Source organism: Eptatretus burgeri, chromosome 3, assembly GCF_056783735.1.
Source record: "Eptatretus burgeri isolate ZD-2024b chromosome 3, Ebu_testis_v1, whole genome shotgun sequence".
Taxonomy (NCBI): Eukaryota; Metazoa; Chordata; class Myxini; order Myxiniformes; family Myxinidae; genus Eptatretus; species Eptatretus burgeri.
The window spans coordinates 30830779-30853700 of record NC_140963.1 but is presented as its reverse complement, the minus strand read 5'-3'; the positions used below and the strand labels follow the sequence as shown (position 1 = coordinate 30853700).

Here is a 22922-nt window from a genome sequence, read left to right as displayed (position 1 = left end):
GGCCTCATCAATTTGAAAGGATTCATATCCTGATGTCCTGTATCTCGGTTCGTTTTAAAGAGATCACCACATCGTCATCCAATACGTCTCTTGTATCCAGCGTGAGAATGTCATTGTTTTTTGTCTTGAAGTGTCCAGTTGCTTATATCTTCAAAGGCTGTGCTTTGACGTGCTGACCAAGCATCACCTGAGATCCCTTCACCTGCTCATGGTGTACTGTGTTTTTTTGACCAATTCCTTTGTGTCTTCCTTTCATGGTTGCTTACGGTTCTGTAATGAGTCGAGCCGTTCCTGGAAATTTGATTCATCAGGAAAGAAAGACATCATTGAAGTAATGACTGGCAAAAACCCTTGCGACATCTGCCGGTTCGCATGGACCTTGTCCAATGTCATGTCTGGTCTGGTGCTTCAAGTTGAAAGTTATACAGCATTCTACGTACAAGCGCTATCACTACCAACCAGCACTACATATACCGTACGACATCTATGTACAGTTCAGACATACCCACCACTTGTGTTAATAGTAACATTCTTCAAACAGGATCCATCAGCAGAAAATATATCAAGGTCGTTTAGTCAATGAAGAGCTGTAACGAAATATCAGCAAATAATTGACAAAACTGAAGAATAATGGCGAAACATATGGGTATATCATGTTGGCAGGCAAATAAAAATGGTATAAAGTGGTATACAATCTTTAAAATTATCAGACCCGTCTAATAATTATTTTAATATAGGAGCTTTTGCTCCACGAGCTCAGAAGTAATTGCAATACGAACAAGAAAAAGAGCAATCAGAGATTGCAGACCCACGCCAGGACTTCTATTAAGTGGTGTATTTTTATAGGTTTTAGGGCAAATCCAATATGGCTGCCAACCATGTGACCAATGATATTATATGTGTGAACCTTTTGTTCCTCATGGCCAGGCGGTCATACATATAAAGTTTCGCCTCAATTTGTTCAGCCACTACAGAGAAGATTTTTAAAGTTTTTTTTTGTTTTTTTCAACAATATGGCTGCCAAATCACGTGACCGATGACATAACGAAAATAATTTGCTGTGGACCATTTTATCCCTAGATGACCCTCAAAAATGTTCATGCTGATCGGATGTGGCATTCTACATATGCAATTATGATGTCATAACGAGTGCACATATGACGTCATTAAAATGAAACTCATTCCCCATGAGAAGTACTTGCTATGTGCCAAGTTTCAATTTTTTCCTTGGTGCGCTTTCAGAGATATAGAGGTCCAAATTTGTTCCGTTTTTCCAATATGGCTTCCACATTCTGTGCCCTATGACGTCATAATTACAATTAAAACATTCTACATGTGTAGTTGCACCGAGAGTGAAAATTTAGTCTCAGTCCAACAAGCGGTTGTGGAGAAAAATACGAAAGTTCTGTGCGGACAAACAGACCCAAATGCAATTCCCTCTCCTCTGGCGAGAGTAATAAAAGTGTGTGTTTGAATGAACATAAAATGCTACAGTGTCTGCTTGCAGTTGTTTAGTTGATGAACATAAGATCCATCCATTCATCCATCGGGACCATACTCTGTGCAGAGCGTTGGTGCTGCCGAAGCAGTGTCCTTGCCTATTGGGTACAATCCTGGACGGGTCGCCACTCCGATACAGGATAACAGCAAGCCAGCACTCATTAATGCCCACATCAGAAGGATGACAGGCAGAGTCAACCCCACCTGGTATTAATTCAACAGCTAAGTGGGATTTGAACTCAGATTCCTTGGATCCCAAGCCCACCACCCGAACCATTCTTGGATCCCAAGCCCACCACCCAAACCATTAAGCCAACGCCAGGCATATCATAAGATGGCAGGTTTTAATTCCTTCTAATACTGCACAGTATAAACTGGGACCTTTTGAATGTATTGAAAACTTTTCAAACTTTCTCCATTGACATTCATGGAAATATTAGCTCTGAGCTTCCACAATTAAGGGAAACAATCGCAACAGCACTCGTATCATGAACCGTGTCACATGGCAGCCATCTTCACCACATGGAGCTTACCAGGGGGGTGGCAGGATAACCTAGAAGTACACACACTCGCATTTAACCTCTCTTGCCTGGGTTACAATCTTAGCACAGCTATAAATTGTCATCCCGGTGTTTCACAGGTTGGGTAATTCATCAGTGTGTGTGTCGTCCCTCAGATGGACGTTAAACTGGGCGTCCCATCTCCCGGCATTAGTTGGTGGACCTCTCATCTTGCTTGCTGCATTTCTGAGGACAGTCTATATTTCCTATGAGCGGCCATTCAGTCTGAATCTCGATATTCCCCAATGCCAAGTGAGCGAGCGGCAAATTTGATTGGTCGTGATGACGTAAAATGCTGTAATATTTTGTCGAAGTGCTGCTAAACGGAAGAGTTTTGAAATTTCCAAGACGGCGATTTGTGTTCTGCAGTATTCAAGTTTATCATTACATTGAAGTAAAATGAAGGTTTTAAACGTTGTTGGAAAAAGAACAAAAAAAAAATTTTTTTTTCAGAAGTTTACCACCATTGATGCAGCGTCCTTCACACCGCCTTATTGAACACATTAAATTAGTCCTTTGTGCCTGTTGTTTGTGTCCTTTATAACGTCCCTAAAAAAACAGAACGTTTCCTGTTTGTTGCGATTTTCAATTTTGTTTGATTGCCAGACGGGCAAAGTAAAAAAAAAACATTACCTTACTATCGATCGGGAAGAGATTCTGAAAAAAAAAAATTCAAAATTCAGAGCCAAAGTACTGCTAAACTGCAGATTTGTGTTCCGATTAATGTTGTACAGTATTCAAAATCTAAAATTCAATTGAAACGAGAAGGGCACTCTGTGAAGTGCATACCTCCGCCAGGCTGATTAGTTTACCGTTTGTATCCCCCCCCGATTGGTCGGATCTGAATTCGGACCTTAACTAAAATTGAATCAGCTTGTTCTTATCACCTCACCAACTCATCCACAAAGTTTCGTCTGGATCCGTCCATAACTTTTTTGAGATATCCTGCTATATGTCATTTTAGCCCGATCACTCAATGATGAAAAATCACTTTAAAAATTCTTCGTTCCGGATCCAGATTCAGATCTTCACCAAAATCTAATCATTTTGTCGGTGTCAAATACCCAAGCTCTCCAACAAATTTCCTCTGAATCCGTAGACAACTTTTTGAGATATCCTGTTCACAAACAAACAGACAGGGGTGAAAATATAACCTCTATCCGCCTTCGGTGGTGGAGGTAATTAAGTAGTTTCTCGATCATAAACTGATGTCTGTGGACAGACAGACAGAGCAAGTAAACCAAATGCGTAATACCACTTGTCACTTCATGCGCGTGGTGTAATAATAGAAGAAAGAGTTGAACTATCGTTGCAGAACTCTCAGTGTTCCATCACAGCGTATAGTATGTCAGAACGGTGCGAACGACTAAATAAAAGATAAGGACTTATTTAATTTTGAATTTGTTACCTCCACCACCGAAGGTGAAGGAAGTTGTGTTTTCACCCCTTTCTGTCTGTTTGTTAATTGCCGGAATCCTTCGTATTTCGGCAATTATGTTGGTCGGTTGTGTGTGTCATTCTGTGTCTGTCTGTCTGTCTGTTTGTTTTTTTGTGTTTGTTTACCCTGTAGCAGCCACACCATTTCAGCAATCATGACCAAACTGGGTACAGACTTTGGCCATGGTCCAACTTAGACACTTGTCGTTTTTGGTGAATCTAGGTCAAAGGTCAAGGTCAAGGTCACCGAAAAACCGAAATTCTTATTTTCGCAATAACGTCCGCTAAATTGGTCATATCGACTTCAAACCAAATCCAAAATGTGCGTCTTCCAATTCTGCATCCAACCATGTGTCTCATTGGGGGTGTCACACCAACACCCTTCTTAGCGGTCGGGGGTCAGGGGAGTCAGGTCAAAACTTTCAAATTGCGATAAAAACACCATTTCAAGTCCAATTGACTTCCAAGTTATGATCATGACCAAACTAAGTGCTATAACTCATTAAACAGTAGCACTATCGACTTATATTCTTATAAGAACCAAATTGATTTCCAGGTTTTTGTTTTTTCAGAGATCATGGAGATATGACAAAGTTGTTCCGGCAATTCCTTTCTCAACGAGCAATTTCATTTGTTTGTTTGTGTACAGGATATCTCAAAAAGTTGTGGATGGATTGGGGGTGAAATTTTTGGACAGGTTGGGTATTTGACAAGGATGAACCGATTAGATTTTGATGAAGATCCGAATCCAGATCTGGATACAAGAATTATTTAATTGTTATCGTGATTCTTCACCATTGAGAGATTGGGTCAAAAATTATATCTAGCATGATATCTCAAAAATTTATTGGGCCAGATATGTTCTCGTGGATCAGGCATTATGTGGCGGAGGTATGCGCTCCACCGAGTGCCCTTCTAGTTGCCAATGAAATGTTTTGTTTTCCATTCTCAACATATAACATTGAAAATTAGTATTATGAACTCCTCGGAGTCTGCATTTTTGAAACCTTGAAAAATCGATCATTGGGTAAAACAAGTCGCAGCACGACAGTGTACAATGTGGAATATTTACTGGCACATCCAACAGCCAGGAAAAGTAACAGGTGGCTCACAGACTTCCATGGCCAGTATGTGTTGTCCTCGCATTTGTGTCGGAGACTAAATATTTGGCTGCATCAGTAAACTATTCGACAAGAGTAAAGTTGGCATGCACGCTCACTATCCATAAAAATGAGGACCTTCAAATCACACTGAAACTCCCTTTGCCACAAAATCCTGGAAAGGAGTTAGTCTCGTTTCCTGAAATGTCTCGTTTCATGAAAGTCCATCCAGGGAGGTTTTGCTATTGCAAGCAAATCAATCCTGTGGCAAATGTAACAATCAAACCGATTTGATCAAAGCAGCCTGCAATGAAAGAAAGATCATACTGTTGTGTTCCTCAGATCAAGCGAATAATACTCCCCAGAAACTTCTGAACAAGTTCCACGGATTTGGCAGAAGAGTGGCGTGTATTTTCAAATTCCTGGAGTAGCAGCTGTACGCTGCGGCAACTAAAATCTGCATTGGTACCATACTTGCCGAGGGGGTGTCGCGGGTTTGATTCCAACCTGAGTTAGATTTAACTTCTTTTTAAGCTGCAGTTCTTGAATTAACGTAATGCTAGGTGTCACGTCTGCATTTTGCTTTGCATTTTAAACATCCATCTCAATCGAATGGTTGGTGTTGGCCTAATGGCTAGAGTGGTGGGCTTGGGATCTCAGGATCCTGAGTTCAAATCGCACTCAGCTGTTGAATTAATACCAGGTGGGGTTGACTCAGCCTGTCATCCTTCCTATGTCGACAAAATCAGTGCCAGCTTGCTGGTATCCTGTGTCGGAGTGGCGACTCATCCAGGATTGTGCCCAATAGCCAAGGAGACTGCTTAGGCAGAACCAACGCTCTGCAGAGTATGGTCCCAATGGATGGATGGATGGATGGATGGATCTCAATCGTTAAGATCAAGTAATTACTATTTGCTACCTTTGCCAAATTGTCTCCTGATCTTGATAATTATAGTACTACCTGCAGTATGTTAGGAGTGGGATGGGGGAACATGTGGCTGGTAATGTTGCTCCAGATGGGCAGAGAACACATCACAATCCATCCATAACAGTGGGTCTGAAAATAAATTATTGGTGATTACACACCACTGTCACTGCTCTTCCCTGCACAGGTAGTGGCAGCAGCAAGTCGATGGTTTTGAAATTTAGATATGTATCTAAAAGTAGTGGGGATTGGGGGGGGGGTACTTAGATATTGGTAGGTTTGTGCAGGCTTGATAGGCCTAATCGTTTCCTCCTCCATTGAAGTTCCTTGTAAAAGTATTTCCAACTTAAAATACAGTTAGCATCCTCGCGATCTGCCAATAAGAATGCTGCCAGTAGACGACACCGATATCGAGCGACCATCGTCACACTGATCTCGGCGTTGTAAGCACACTCGAAAATGACATAATAGCAGCATCAAGTTATCCATTCCACTCCCAGTCTATATCCAGCAGGAGAGATCATTCAGGTTCCTTCCTGATTTACCAGACTCATTGGCTGTTCTGTTTGAGGACATCTATACTTCGAGCTTGCGCATTCTCAGATCGCGAACCACATGGCTCTGAGATTTTTTTTCATTTTAAATAAAGCTTCAAGATGAGGCCAATTTGCGACAAGACAGCATGATGGGACAGGTTGAGTTTTTTTATTTATGGATACAATTTTTCTGATTCGATGAAGAACCCCTCTATATAACGTATCTAACGGTTGAACACTATGTCGAAGAGTCTGGCATTCAGCTGCTGGAGCAGCAGCTGTTACCTCCCTCACGAGGATCAAAAGATGGGCCGGAATGATCTTCAATCCTGGAACAGGACATTAACTTCCCAGTAGATGCCATACTCTCATAATACCTCTAAGACAACGCATCTATCCACATTGACTACAAAATCCTAGAAGAAGTCCAGTCAGTCCCTTCATTTCCTGGGTCTCGTTATCTGCCATGACCTTCCCTGAGCTGATAACATGATCAAGCTGGCATTTTATCATATGCAAAATCTCAGCTCATGCAGTATAGCGGGGTGACAGAGGATAAAAGGTGATGCCTCCAGAAGGTAGTAGTGGGGTTAGGGTTAGGGTTACTATGAGAGAGAGAGAAGAGAGAAGAGAGAAGAGAGAAGAGAGAAGAGAGAAGAGAGAAGAGAGAAGAGAGAAGAGAGAAGAGAGAAGAGAGAGAGAGAGAGAGAGAGAGAGAAGAGAGAAGAGAGAAGAGAGAAGAGAGAAGAGAGAAGAGAGAAGAGAGAAGAGAGAAGAGAGAAGAGAGAAGAGAGAGAGAGAGAGAGAGAGAAGAGAGAAGGAAGAGAAGACAGAGAAGAGAGAACAGAGAAGAGAGAAAAGAGCAAAGAGAAAATAGAAGAAAGAAGAGAGAACAGAGAAGTGAGAACAGAGAAGAGAGAGAGAAAAGAGAGAGAGAGAAAAGAGAGAGAGAGAGAGAGAGAGAGAGAGAGAGAGAGAGAGAGAGAGAGAGAGAGAGAGAGAGAGAGAGAGAGAGAGAGAGAGAGAAACAGTAAACTGCAAGTCAGAGGTCAGGTTAATTGGGATAAAAAATATTATGCGAAGGGGTGGAAGCTTCTCGAGTTAGTGGCAAGTGGCATATCTGACAGAGGGTCTTTCCTGAAACCACTCAAACTGCTCGTTGCTGCCAAAGGTTATAATGCTGTAATGTATTTCTCTCCCTCAATGGTCTAGCATCCACTTAAGGAAACAGTCATGTACAAAGCTTTGGGCAACATCAGCAGCTCACGCCAAGTAGCCAAGGCTGACGTGCTGCTTGTGCACGGTCAAAGATAAGTTCTTGCTCTACGTCTCCACCCATCTTGTACCGGCCTTTGTTCCAGCATCAAAAATGTGTGCTAACCCCCCATTCAATTGCCCCCTTTTCTTCCTGTGTCCCTTCATCTGCTCAAACCCACTTTTCTTCATTGTTTCAAGGCTGCAGCCCAACTCCCCCTGTCTCTCAGCCCCGCCCCGCCCCCCATCACCACCCATGATCTTCATGACAGTAGACGCCGCAGCCTATCTCCAACGTCATACCATTACATTTCAGAATCCCTCGACGACCCTATATTGTGTATAAATCCTTTTGCACTTTTTCATTTTGCTCTTCCTTGAGGTTCAAATGTACAAAAAATAAATACATAACAGCTGCGTTTTAACAGAATGAATGGACTTGGTAGGCCAATCATTCTGACAGTGAATTAGGCTCGTACATCACAAGCATGTGATGAGCATCCCTTTAAATAAGTGGGTTTGGAGTCCACTGCGTGCATTGTGTCAAGTTTATCTTGATTGTGAAAATGTCCGAGAGTACGTTCTGGTTCTCTCCAATTCAAATGTGAAGCATGATGTGAAGTTTGTTCCATTAAACATCAGTTCAATGTTAACTTAATAAGATTATAAACCGAAACCATGACATTCCGATGTGTGATAATGCACTGTTTATAATTTGCAACAATTTAACACTATTTTCAAACGAATCACATTTTGTAGGCTTGGCCTTCAGTTCTTTGGAGCTGTAGCTATTGAGCTCCAGCAGCAAGTCATCATCATCTTGGTTGCATTTTGTAGCCGGAGGGAGTCGTTCACGTGTGATACGGGACCAAGCAATCGGTTCGCCGTGTCTGTCTGTCTGCAGACCTCAGCCGATGATTGTGGACCAACTTAATTGCAATTGATTGTTAGATTTTGAACACAAATCGGAACACGAACCTGCAGTTTAGCAGTATTACGGCTCTGAATTTGGTAACTTGCATGGAATCTCATCCCGATCGCGTATGCGCAGAGAGGAGTGACACAATTATTTGCCTCCGTCTGCCTGTCTGGCAATCAAACTGAATTGAAAATCATCACAAACAGGAAACTTACTGTTTTTAAGGACGTCATAAGGGACACAAACAGGCACGAATGACTATTGTAACGTGTTAAATAAGGTGGTGTAAAAGACGCTGCATCAACGGTGGTAAACTTTCCCAAAAAAAATTTCCGCAGCCTTTAAAGCCTTTATTTCATTACAGTTCAGTTGCACACTTGAACACAAATCGCTCTCTTGGTACTTTCAAAAACCTGTTTAGCAGTACTTGGACAAAATATTACACCATTTTGTGCCATCTGGACCAATCAAATTTGCTGCTAACTTAGCGTTGGGGAATATTGAGATTCAGACAAAATGGTGGCTCTTTGGAAATCTGGATTGTACTCTGAAACGCAAAGCAAGAGTTAAAAAAAAAAGATCCTTCCCATCCCCTTTTTCTTAAGACTGCACCGAGTAAGGTGTTCTATGATCTCTCTAATATTTCTAATTCATCAGATTTCAATTACAGATGTAGAAATAATTTCATTGGTAGAAGCTTAGGAAATGCTCAGGAAGTGATGCAACATTAGTAACATGCAGACTCGGTTTCATCATGGTTAGAGCATTCCCTCTGAGTTTGAGAGTTCAGTCGGTGAGATCCTGAACCCTGTCGAGTCGTACCAAAGCCTTTAAAAAAAATGATACAAACAACCATAGGTTACCAACCATTGGGTAGGCTTGATGGGTCAAAGGGAACTCATATTATTATAGTTCGTACTTTAAAAGTTTCTCATCAAAACATTAAATTCCATCAATTCATCTCCACCACCTGGCTCTTTTAGCGTTTCGCCGGGGGTGCTCATGAATGTGATGCTGCATGGGATCCCAGGTTGAAATCGGTGTCGATTTGTCCATCATCAACTGATGTCCTTGTCCTGCATACAATAACCGTGTCAGCTCCTTTCTTAGCTTCAGTCATTTTACCATAAACATAACAACCACTGCCACTTTGTGCAAACATGGTGTGAGCATTCATCAACGAGCTACATCTTTGCATCAATAGGAGAGAAAACCTGCACCATTTAACGCTCACTTGTTATATCATTATAAATTATGCACCAACTATTATTATTATTATTATTGTAATTATTGTGTCTTTATTTCAAACCTAACAGTGTTTATCCAATTGTGCTGCAATCTGGAATTTGCTTGGATATCAAAGAAGCCTGGTATCCTTTTCCGTAAAGGGTTTTCTTGGCTGGCTTTCATAAGAATCTGACTATTCAACGGAAAATGAATTCATGTTTAGTCGTTATGAGCAAATACTTTGGGTTTGTTTGGAAAAAAAATAATAATAATAAAAAAGGAGAAACAAACAATAGTCACATGTAGGGCGTTTTAGTTTGCCAGACATCTCCAGGTTTGCAGCTTGTTCGCCATCACAACAATGCAAGTGTCTTGTTCGACTCCAGTTATGGGCTTCATGAACACCAAGGGACAACTTAAGACTAGAACGGCACTGGGTAGAGCACATACCTACGCCAGTCTGAACAGTTGACGTTTTGTATCCCACTGATAGGCTGGATCTGGATTCGAACCTGAACCAAAATCTAATCGGCTTGCTGTTGTCACCGAACCAACTCATCCACCAAGTTTTGTCCGAACCCGTCCATAACTTTTTCAGATATCGTGCTATATATCGTTTTTGGCCACATCTCACAATGCTTATTTATTCATGGGCAGCCTTTGGCTGCTTGGCTGCATCATTTGCTTGGAGTGCAGCTGTGCAGCTGATGCAGTGCCCCCTGTTACCAGTAAGCTTGTTGTCATTTTGCTGGCTGAGTCAACCGGCCTGGTGTTGATTCAATGACACAACAGGGGCTACGAACTCAAGACCCTGAGGATCAAGCCAACACCAGGCTTGTGTGTATATCCTATGATGACATGAGAGATGGCGCTTGACTACGCCTCGTGCAATAAACAATTTCAAAACTCAATTGGTGCTACATGTGTGTTTTACCCATAAATTGTGTCTAATATGTGCCGGCGTTTCATCATCTCCAGGAAGAATGAAAGCAAAATTTTCTTGTACTTCTTCTTTTGTATGGAGCACGTTGCTGCGGGTAGCATTATTTGCTGGAGGTGTAGCGGTACCACTGATGCAGTGCCGCCGAAGGTGAAAGCATGAATATTGAATTTGGTCACGGTGCCGCTGATAACTCACCCAATCTCTGCCAAGGACACTGTAGAATCTTTAATGTCTACCAGCTATTCTGACAGATGGAATGCCCATTTTAATGTTCATATGAGCTCACATGGATGAATCGCCTCACCCGCAGAACTCCAGGATGACAGTTTATAGCTGGATCAAAATTCTAACCCAGGCTCAACAGTTCGGAGGCAAATTGGCAGACCATCCATCCATCCATCGGGACCATACTCTGTGCAGAACCCTGCCTAAGCAGTCTCCTGGGCTATTGGGCACAATCCTGGACGGGTCGCCACTCGAACACAGGATACCACCAAACTGGTACTCATTTTGCCGACCTCAGAAGGATGACAGGCAGAGTCAACCCCACCTGATATTACTTCGACAGCCAAGCAGGATTTGAACTCAGGATCCTTGGATCCCAAGCTCACCACTCTCACCATTAAGCCAACTCCAGGAATATTGGCATCCACGAAGGATGCAAATTGATTTTTTTCCAGCAATTTGACCACTTAAAAATGTATTATCATTTGGTACTCAAATTTACAAAATTGATGAGTGATCGTTGTGGCTGATATATATTTCCAGGGCTCAGATTAAAAGCAAGGTTTTTCATGAGGTCTCTGACATCATTCAAATTTTCGACTTGGCTCCTGCAAAATTTCAGCTGTTAAAAGAACACTGACATTTGTTTTGTATTCTCGAGAGGACACGATGGTGGAAAGGTAGCCCACTTACCTCTGAGCTGCCTCGAATGCATTTCATTTTCAGCCCGACGATGAACTGTCAGATTCGTGATTTGCAAGCAAGTGTTGCATCGCAAAGTGTGCGACCCATCGGATGGACGTTAATCTCAGTGTCTTGTCTGATAACATTAGTCAGTGGGTGTAAACGCTCCAACAATCGTTCACAAATAGGAGGAAAGGTAATACCAGGTAACCCTGAACAAATTCCAAATTCCTGTCCATATTAGCTCCATTCCAATGTCAGACTTGGGTAGTCACTCCCACGATGCACTGTCAATGTATATAAAAAGTGTAGTTCATATTTGGTCTTCTTTTATAATATTGCATTCTCATTGTAGGTTTCAACATCGAGGGACATGGGGACGTGTGCATGGGGATTGAGGCAAGATGTTCACATTTGCTCTGCAGTTCAATACCATCCCGAGAGAAGCTCGCTTGTTTGGCAAGCCCAAACAAGCCTCACATCACATGACGATCACAGGCAATTAGCAGCAATTTTCTTCAAGAACGATTACTTTGATAGTAGATCCTCACCCGAGTGCGCTGCTCCAGTTGGTTTGCTATCATGAAAAATAATCATTTTCATGGTGAACTCATGAACTCATGAGAAGGTTGAATGGCAAATCGCATACCAATTCAACACAGGTACCCAAAGCCCAATTGTTGGTTCGCGGGCGCCAGCAGTGACCACTATTTTCGTTGTGTCTGTGTGTCTCTGCCTGTCTATCTGTTTGTTTGTGACTCTCTCCAGAGCATAGCTCCGTGACGTTTGATGCGATCTTGATGAAACTTGGACGCAAGCGAGATATCATGGTCTAGTTGTGTCTTTTTGTATGAGGGGCATCCCACGCCCCTTGTGGGCAGAGCAACACCCACTTGAACTTTTTTTTTCTCGCAATTTCATTTCCTAGAAGCTGTGCGTAATGTCCATAAGTACAACATAAAAAAAATTCGATTTGATTTGGTCAATTTTGATGGAAGAGAAAGGTTTTTATGGTAGGGCTTCCTCAAAAGCTTCCACTAACTCAATTGTACCTATCGTGGCATTGTTCAATAATGTCCGCGAACCATCGTCGCCTCCCGGCTTGTTATGAAATTACTTTTTAAATAATAATTGTACATTATAGCTGACAAGGTAGCTTTGAGTGACGTACTCACTTGTGGGCTATCTCATCTGCGTTCCCAGCTATAAACTGCTATCCTGGTGTTTTGCATGCAGGGTGAAGCGACTACGGATGGACGGTGTACTGGTCAGCCCCTCGAATTGCAGTAGTTGGTGGAAGCAAAAGATCATACGGTAGATTTCACGAAGAGTATGTGAGTTATTACCGACACCCCAAATAAATTCCAAAAGCTTGAGTCAAGTGTCTTGCGTGAGAGTGCCGACCCGTCCAGGGATTGCTTCTAGCCTTGAAACGTTTGATGCCATGAACTCCCCAAAGCTCTGTTGGGAGTACAGGCCACCATTATTATTATTATTATTATTATTATTATTATTATTATTATTATTATTATTATGAGCCGATTACCCACCTCACTGGCGATGTTATTCCAAGAATGCAACACACTCTTCTGACAGACACTTTTATTTGGGCGGTTTATAAGTAAGTGATAGTTGCCTTGATCTCCAGTGAAAATTAAAAATAAATAACACATGAAGTTACATCCATGAAGCAAAAACATACCTACTGCATATAATTCAAAACTACACACAGCACTGAAAAAGGTGGGGTAGGAATACTGTACTGTAAATGGTGGACACTTGTAATACCAGGGAAAACCTGGAGGTGGCGTGACATGATACACATTTACATGGAGAATCTGTGTCCTCCCTCTGCTCTACCCACCCCCCCAAGACCACCGGCAAAGATAAAAACACCCCTATACACTAATTGGGGTCATGCTGATCCTTTGTAGCAAGTCTGGATGTAATTAGCCCAGAACTATAGGACAAGTAGCGCGACAAACAAACAAACACACAAACACCAGTTTGTGAATTATCGTAACAATTCTTCATTATACTTCGGATGGACAGACTATCTTCCAAAAAAAGCTTTCCACACAAAACCAACTCAGGTTTTTAACAGGGATTTCCTCCCCTGAAAAGCCTAATCAAATGAATACTGCAATTTATACAAACACCAAAAGGTTTGCTTTCAATCTTTATCACAAACAAACATGCTTGAGCCCACAAAGCCTCCTCAAGAAGAAACATGACTGAATGGCAGACAAAAATAAATTCAGAATCACTAACAATACTCACTATAGAGTCCAGTTCACCTATATCTGAATGGTACAGTTCACCCACGCGAATGAGTACATACAGAATACGAACAAGAAGAATACTTGACTAAAGAAAAGAAAACAATTAAATCAGCACGAGGAATAGGAGGATAGATTTCCTCAACTTCCAATGGAAGTGAAATGAATCAGGAATTATTCTGCCCTAAGATCTTGAGTCGAAAATTTACGTACGAAGAACAATGCACGAAGATCCATCAAATGTCGATAATGCGTGACTCTCAAAACACCCTATTTGGCAGACATGGTCCTCTAGATGAATTGTTTGATGCCAAATAAGTGTTAACCTCCTGGGAGATGGTGCAGCAGGTGTAGTGGCATCCATGGGTTGTGAATCCATGATGGATTTTGAATGTTAAATGATTGCGTCGGTCGGCATATGACTTCATACGCTCCTTTTGATAAGTCTCTGGAGTGAACTGATTGGTCGTGGAACAAATGTCCAGATGTATGACAAGGTAGAGTTGTGTGAATTTTCCTGCCTTATCATACTTCTGCTGGACTGATGTTGGGAGGGAGTGAAATATTGCTTCATGATGATGGAGAAAACTGAAGAGGTGTTGCTTTCAGTTCAGTCCCTGAACATTAGTAGTCCTGATTGCCTTGGACAAAGTTTACATGAATTAGTCAACAACATCATTTGCACGTTATTCGGATATTCGGCAAACTTCCGAAATATATTCGAGTTGAAAGATCATCCGTTGTCAGTGTGGACCACATGCGGTATTTCCATCCAAGCAAATATTGACATCAAGTGGAGAAATGGCAGTGTTTGAAGACATGGACCGAGGAACTTCAACCTCTGGAAATCTGCGATAGTCATCAATGATCACCATGGCGCAGTCACCACTGGGAAAATTGCTCACATAAGTCCAAAGACGGTTACAGCTACAGGCTCCCTGGCAGAGGAGACATTGTTAAAGGAGAACCCAAACAAATTTCTTTTTTGAAAACCACTGAAAATCATAAAGTATGCTCTAATTTGAAGTGAAAAAAAATTTCAATTTTATTTGCCAATCACGTCCTAAAAAAATCACGTCCCTTGTGCAGATTTCGCCATTGACGTCACACCTGCGGTCCATATTGATCTGCACGGCGGTTTACATGGAGAAACAGTGCATGTTGAGCTTGGATTCCGATATTGATTCCACCGTCATTAGCAAATCTGATGGTTCTCAGAATGTTGAAACTGATCAGTGGGATTTTGAAGAAATGATTGGAGACAACATTACTGATGGAAACACTTTTGGGTGAATTGTGGAGCCGTATCTTTTCAAGCCTTGTGCGAGAAATTCAGAGGAAGAAGGCAGAAGTGTCCATGAGTGTCCCTCTCGGTCTGCTGTATCTCGATTTGGCATCGTTCAGACGTTGACTCAAATATACAATCATATGAGTTCTGAGTTCTGACTTCTCTGCTAGATTGGAAAAAATTAGATATTAAAAAAAAAAGATATAAAAAATAAGAAAAAAATATTATCAACTGAAGAACTTTTTATTCCTTTGTGGTGAAAATAGGCGAATTCAAATCAATCAAAATAATCTCAAGCAAATAAAGAATTAAACGGAATTGATAGAAAAACAGACAAATAGCAGATGCTTATCACTCACGATGCCTCACTTGACAATTAAACACGAGACAAGGGCACCCAGCAGATCATTCGAGGGGCAAAGAGAAATCCGGTCTCGGCTTACCAAGGTAGAAGTCGTCGTGCATCCAACAAAATGTCCCAAAATGTGTGAGCATGCCTTGGTCCACTGCCAGCACCCGACCTCGCCGTGTACCCACTCACAAACGGGCTCGCACACCAATTGATGTCACGTCGTCATCCCTAGGAACCAGGGACGCCAAGAATCAGGTGCGAGCAGAACCAGCAGGAACGGTCCAACCGTCCAACCGTCCAACAACTGACCGTTGCTGTAAAGAACCGTCACCCAGCTGTCAGGAATTGTCACCAACTAACTGGAGCAACTGTCACAAACTGTCAGGAAAGCGGTCCTCCCATCCTTTTTATAGGTGACCAGTGTGGGCGGAGCCTCAAGCAGACTTCAGCCAAATCCACCTTGCCTATTGGCGCATCGCTGCACGTGATCTCCAACCGTCAATCTCGCGATCATTCCTTCCTCGTTCAGCCCGACACAAACAAGAGCCAGCCAGCATCCATAGAGCTGCCAAACAGGGCATCAAACATCGATAGAAAAAGGTGGACGTCAACGTCGGTGAAAGAAAGGTGGGTGAGGTAAATGATGCACAACCATATTTGACCATCAGAATAACCATTCAGGAAAAGCCTGCGGTGTGCTTAATCAAATGTCCTGTAAGTCCAAAGTGTGTGTTTCCCCCTCACCAAACCCCTTCGGCTGTGACTGCCGTGGCTCAATAGGGAACTGATACTGGGCTTGCGTCAGATCTATGTACAGAAGATTGAATTCATTGAAAAAGAACCCGGGCAAAGCCGGGCGCATTCAGCTGGTATATGTATACGTTACTAAAAAGTAACGGGACTGACTTCACAGAAATTTTATTCCAAAAAATATATTGAAATCACAGCTTGTCCCCTTCAAAATAGTTTCCCTCCAGTCTCACACACTTGTCCATCCTCTTCTTCCACGCTTCGATGCACCCCTGGAAGGCTTCTTCTGGAATCCTCCAGAGCTCTGTCGTCACAGCCCTTTTGATGGCCTCCACATCAGGAAATCGGGTCTCCTTGATCACCCCCTTGAGCTTGGGCAACAGGAAAAAAAAATCACAAGGGGCCAAGTCTGGCGAATACGGGGGTTGCTCCAGGGTTGGCACATTCCTCTCCGCCAGAAACTGTCGGATGCTCAGGGCACTGTGAGCAGGGGCGTTGTCATGGTGGAGCACCCAGGTATTGTTCTCCCACAGATCCCTCCTCTTGTCCCAGAATGATCTCATGAGGTGCCGGAGGATCTCCTTGTACACGTATTGATTTACTGTTTGACCCTGAAGTAAAAACTCGAAGTGTACGATGCCCTTGATGTCAAAAAATGTGATGAGCATCACCTTGACCTTCGACTTTGACATCCTTGCTTTCTTTGGTCTTGGTAATGCGGGACTTTTCCACTGACGACTCTGCTGTTTGGTCTCGGGATCGAATACGAATATCCATGATTCATCGCCACTAATGACTCTCCCGAGCAGGTCTGGATCGTCCTTGAGGCGCTCGATAATGTCTTGACAGACAGTGACTCTTTGCTGTTTCTGGTCCTCGGACAACAGCTTGGGGACCATCTTTGCACACACCTTGCGCATTTCGAGATTTTCAGTGAAGATGCTCCAGACCGTGTCCTTGTTGATGGAAAGTTCCTCAGCAATAATCCGCACCATGAGTCAATGATCTGCGCGCACCATCTGCTTCACACGCTCGATGTTGTCTGCTGTTCTGCTCGTTGAAGGTCTTCTAGACCATGGATCGTCTTCATCCTCCTCCCGTCCCTTTTTGAACCTCTTGTGCCATTCAAATGCATGTGTACGTGACATCGTTTCTTCCCCGTAGACTTGCTGCGGCATTCCGAAGGATTCGGAAGGTGTTTTGCCAAGCTTGGCAAGAAACTTCAGATAGGCTCTCTATTCACGACTCATAGCACGACGACTCAGACAAGACAACATGTAAAGCACGACCTGTAAAAAACATCACACAATGAGTGCAGTCAACCATCACCAATTATATATATATTGCTGGAATGTTGTGAAAGACTAACACAACCCGTTCATTCAAGTTGTGTAAGTGGAGCACACAGCAGGCTCAGTCCTGTTACTTTTTAGATGGACCTCGTGTGTGTATATATATATATATATATATATATATATATATATATATATATATATATATATATATATATATATATATATATATATATACATACTAGCATATACCTGTGCTCCGCACGGAGTTGAATGGGTGGCAAAAGGTGGATGAGGCATAATAGTTGATGTTATGGGAAGCTGGGGAGGGTGTCATTAGGGATGTGATGCACTATGGTTACCTGTCCTTAGTTTTCTAAAGGACCTCCCTGTAGATGACATTTTGGGTGAGTGTCTTGTTGCTGAATAGTCCTTGTGAGGAATTATTGTCCACTTTGATAGATATATAGGAGTAACCTCTTGCACGTGAATATGCAACATATAGTTGGCAATGGGAGAACACAGGGGCTGGGAGGTATATTCCGAGTTTGTCAAATGTTTGGCCCTGGGATTTGTTTGTGGTCATCGAGTATGCGAGTCTGACTGGAAATTGCATCCTCTGCAGTGTGACTGGAAGGTTTGCGTCTGATGGGGCAAGTTTAACATGATATAGGCCATTGGTCCCCAACCTGCGGCCCGCAGAGCCCTATACTGTGGCCCGCGAGGACTTTCCAATCAAAACACATTTCCATGTAGCAATTTTAAAGGGTTTACACAATGCCACTGCCGGCCGGCGCCGTGACCTGAAAAGCCTTACACAAGGCCGCTGCCGGCCACTGCCGCTTACCGCCGGGAGGAATCAAATCAATTTGAATTTATCTTGCGGCAGAATTTAAAATTAATTACATTAAATAAAAAAATTAAAATTAAAAATGCATCAAGTTTCTCATTGACTCTGGCAATATTTCTCAGTATCAAGTTTCTCAATAAAATGCATCAATTTTTTCTGGCTCCCAACATCCTTGGGAATAGTGAATGCGGTCCGTGGGATCAAAAGGTTGGGGACCACTGATATAGGCCTAACCCTCGATGAACAGGAGCAGTGGAGGGTGACCGAGAATCAGAATGCAAATTTCAATGAACGGCACTTTTTGTCGCACATCCGACGATCGAACACCGCTGGACGCTTTAATTTGAAGATCACACATGCAAGACACAACACAGGTAACGATGGCGGCTGAGAAACGTCAAATTACGCACAGACGTTAACAGAAATATTTTTTTTTTGAATAAATCTTTACTTTAAATACAATGTTTCTTGTTATATTTTTTGTGTCAAATTCACCTTCTAAGGTAGTCAGCATGTGCAGAAGAGGGTTTTACATTGCAGACGCAGTTTTCTAGGAGTGGCATTACGCCTCTCGGCGGTGACGGTCTGTCGACGACAGAAGTAATGACGTCAGCGAATGACCGATGATGTCATGACGGAATTACGCCTCTCAGCTGTGACGTCACATGTCGCCATGCAAACGAACGTAAAAATTAGAAAATCGCCCAAAATTCCCAAACGTGTCCGTCTGGCACGATCTCACATAGCCCATGCTGTTCATTAGACCACAGAGCACCCGCATGATGAAAATGGCGACAATCCGTCCAGCAGTTTTGGAGGAGATACGTCAAATTACACGCAGACGTTTACATTAAAAAAAAAATATATATATATATATATACATACATATATACATACATATATATCTTCTTCTTTCGGCTGCTTCCTTTTGGGGTCGCCACAGCAGATCATCCGTTATGATCTGCATAATGATTTGGCACAGGTTTTACACGCCGGATGCCCTTCCTGACGCAACCCTGGTCGCCTCTTACGAGGACAGGGATATGGTACACCTATTCTAACTGGGGCATACACCGGGCCCAGTACACTGGTACTCACTTTGCCGACCTCGGAAGGCTGACAGGCTGAGTCAACCTCCTGGTATGTATTAATTCAAGCGGCCAACGGGGCTTGAACTCAGGACCTTTTGGATCCCAAGCTGCTACCCTAACCACAACGCCAACACCAGGCTATATATATATATATATATATATATATATATATATATATATATATATATATATATATATATATATATATATATATATATATATATATATATATATATATATATATATATATATATATATATATATATATATATATATATATATATATATATATATATATATATATATATATATATATATATATATATATATATATATATATATATATATATATATATATATATATATACACATACATACTTTTCAGGTATGCCTGGTGTTGGCGCAGTGGTAAGGGCAGTGGCTTGGGACCCAAGAGGTCCTGAGTTCAAGCCCCGTTGGGACACTAAATTAATATATGTATGTATATGTATATATATATATATATATATATATATACATATATGTATATATATATATATATATATATATATATATATATATATATATATATATATATATATATAAATATATATAAAACCAAGTCGAAAACACCAGGGGGTTGACTCAGCCTGCCATCCTTCCGAGGTCGGCGAAATGAGCACCAGTTGTACTGGGCCCGGTGTATGCCCCGGTAAGAATAGGTGTACCATATCCCTGTGTGTCGTAAGAGGCGACCAGGGTTGCGTCAGGAAGGGCATCTGGCGTAAAAACCTATGCCAAATCATTATGCGGACAACAAAACGAATTTCCATACCGGATCGGTCGAGGCCCGGGTTACCAACGACCGCCACCGGTACCGGTGGTCAGCAGGATACCAGTGGAAATTGTGCTACTGCTGGGCGAAGGAGGAGAAGGAGACGGGGAAGGCGAGTCCGGAGGCAGTGGGAGAGGGGGAAGAGTAGAAGTGTGGAGGTGAGAGTTGGAACTCTGAATGTTGGGACGATGACTGGCAAAGGGCGAGAGTTGGCTGATATGATGGAGAGAAGAAAGGTGGACATACTGTGTGTACAAGAGACCAAGTGGATGGGGAGTAAGGCGAGGAGCATTGGAGGTGGTTTCAAACTGTTCTACCATGGTGTGGATGGGAGGAGAAATGGTGTCGGGATAATCCTGAAGGAAGATCATGTCAAGAGGGTATTGGAGGTGAGGAGGGTGTCTGACCGAGTGATGAGTGTGAAGTTGGAAATTGAAGGGGTGATGATGAATGTCATCAGTGCATATGCCCCACATATGGGGTGTGAGATGGAATATAAAGAAGATTTCTGGAGTGAGTTAGATGAAGTGGTGGAGAGTGTATCCAAGGATGAAAGAGTGGTGATTGGAGCAGATTTCAATGGACATGTTGGGGAAGGGAATAAAGAGGATGAGGAGGTGATGGGGAGGTACGGTCTCAACAAGAGAAATGTGGAAGGGCAAATGGTGGTAGAGTTTGCAAAAAGAATGGAAATGGCAGTGGTAAACACGTATTTCAAGAAGAAGGAGGAACACAGGGTGACATACAAGAGTGGAGGAAAGTGCACACAGGTGGATTACATCTTAAGTAGGAGATGCAACCTGAAAGAGATTAGTGACTGTAAGGTTGTGGCAGGGGAGAGTGTAGCTCGACAGCATCGATTGGTGGTCTGTAGGATGACTTTAGAGGTGAGGTTGAGGAAGAGAGTGAGGGCTGAACCAAGGACCAGATGGTGGAAGCTGAAGGAGGAAGACTGTTGCGTGAAATTTAGGGAGGAGGTGAGACAGGCGTTGGATGGTGGTAAAGATGGGTGGGATGATTGGGCAACGACAGCAGAAGTTGTGAGGGAGATAGCTAGGAAGGTACTTGGTGTGACATCTGGACAGAGGAAGGAAGATAAGGAGACTTGGTGGTGGAATGAGGAAGTACAGGAAAGTATAAGGAAGAAGGGGTTGGCGAAAAAGAAGTGGGATAGTCAGAGAGATGAAGAAAGTCGGCAGGAGTACAAGGAGTGGCGTCGAAAAAGCAAAAGAGAGGTGGCTAAGGCCAAGGAAAAGGCATATGACGAGCTGTATGAGAAGTTGGATACAAAAAAGAAGGGGAAAAGGATTTATACCGATTGGCAAGACAGAGGGACCGAGCTGGGAAGGATGTGCTGCAGGTTAGGGTGATAAAGGACGCAAATGGGAATGTGCTGACGAGCGAGGAGAGTGTGTTGAGAAGCTGGATGGAGTACTTTGAGGAGCTGATGAATGAAGAAAATGAGAGAGAGAGAGAAGGTTGGAAGAGGTGGAGATAGTGAATCTGGAAGTGGGGTGGATCAGTAAGGATGAAGTGAGGACTGCTATGAAGAAGATGAAAAGTGGAAAGGCGGTTGGCCCAGATGGTATACCAGTGGAGGCATGGAAGTGCTTAGGAGAGATGGCAGTGGGTTGTTAACCAGATTGTTTAATAAAGTCTTGGAAAGTGAGAGGATGCCGGAGGAGTGGAGATTAAGTGTGCTGGTTCCAATTTTCAAGAATAAGGGTGATGTGCAGAGCTGTGGAAATTACAGAGGGATAAAGTTGTTAAGCCACACCATGAAGTTGTGGGAAAGAGTCGTGGAAGCTCGGTTGAGAGGAGAGGTGATGATCTGTGAGCAGCAATATGGGTTTATGCCAGGAAAGAGCACCACTGATGCGATGTTTGCTTTGAGAATGTTGATGGAGAAGTATAGGGAAGGCCAGAAAGAGTTACATTGTGTGTTTGTGGATTTAGAGAAAGCTTATGATAGGGTGCCAAGAGAGGAGTTGTGGCATTGTATGAGGAAGTCGGGAGTGGTGGAGAAGTATGTGAGGATCGTGCAGGATATGTATGAGGACAGTGTGACAGCGGTGAGGTGTGCGGTAGGAATGACAGACCGGTTTAAGGTTAAAGTGGGATTGCACCAAGGATCGACTCTGAGCCCTTTCCTGTTTGCAATGGTGATGGACAGGTTGACGGACGAGATCAGACTGGAGTCTCCATGGACCATGATGTTCGCGGATGACATCATGATCTGTAGGGAGAGTAGGGAGCAGGCTGAATCGAGCCTTGAGAGGTGGAGGTACGCACTGGAGAGAAGGGGAATGTTAGTCAGTAGGAGTAAGACGGAGTACATGTGCGTAAATGAGAGGGAGGGTGGTGGTATGGTGCAGTTGCAAGGAGTTGAGGTGGGGAAGGTGGATTGGTTTAAATACTTGGGATCAACTGTCCAAAGTAACGGAGAGTGTGGGAGAGAAGTGAAAAAGAGAGTGCAGGCAGGATGGAGTGGGTGGAGAAGAGTTGCAGGAGTGATTTGTGACAGAAGGGGAGCTGCAAGAGTGAAGGGGAAAGTATACAAGAGGGTAGTGAGACCAGCTATGTTGTATGGTTTGGAGGCGGTGGCGCTGACAAAAAGACAGGAAGCAGAGCTGGAGGTGGCAGAGTTAAAGATGCTGCGATTCTCGTTGGGAGTGACGAGGATGGATAGGATAAGAAATGAGTGTATTAGAGGGACAGCGCAGGTAGGACGGTTTGGAAACAAAGTGAGAGAGGCGAGATTGAGATGGTTTGGACATGTGCACAGGAGCGAAACGGAGTATATCGGGAGAAGGATGTTGAAGATGGAGCCGCCAGGCAGGAGGAGAAGAGGAAGGCCAAAGAAGAGGTTCATGGATGCGGTGAGGGCGGACATGCG

General features: G+C 43.0%; 1 long non-coding RNA gene across 3 annotated transcripts in view; it reads right to left on the bottom strand.

Moving 5' to 3' along the window:
* The window catches only part of LOC147029627 (uncharacterized), a 58928-nt gene that overhangs the window by 6993 nt on the left and 29013 nt on the right, over window positions 1-22922 (bottom strand). The window contains exons 4-5 of one of the 3 annotated variants that reach the window (XR_015055971.1): window positions 15321-15457; window positions 8466-9307 (exon numbers count right to left, since the gene is read on the bottom strand). The exons of 1 other annotated variant lie outside the window; for it this stretch is intronic. This is a non-coding gene — a long non-coding RNA (uncharacterized LOC147029627). Of the gene's footprint in view, window positions 1-509; window positions 588-8465; window positions 9308-15320; window positions 15458-22922 lie in introns of those variants that run through there. One more of the 3 variants, XR_015055972.1, reaches the window with a different exon arrangement.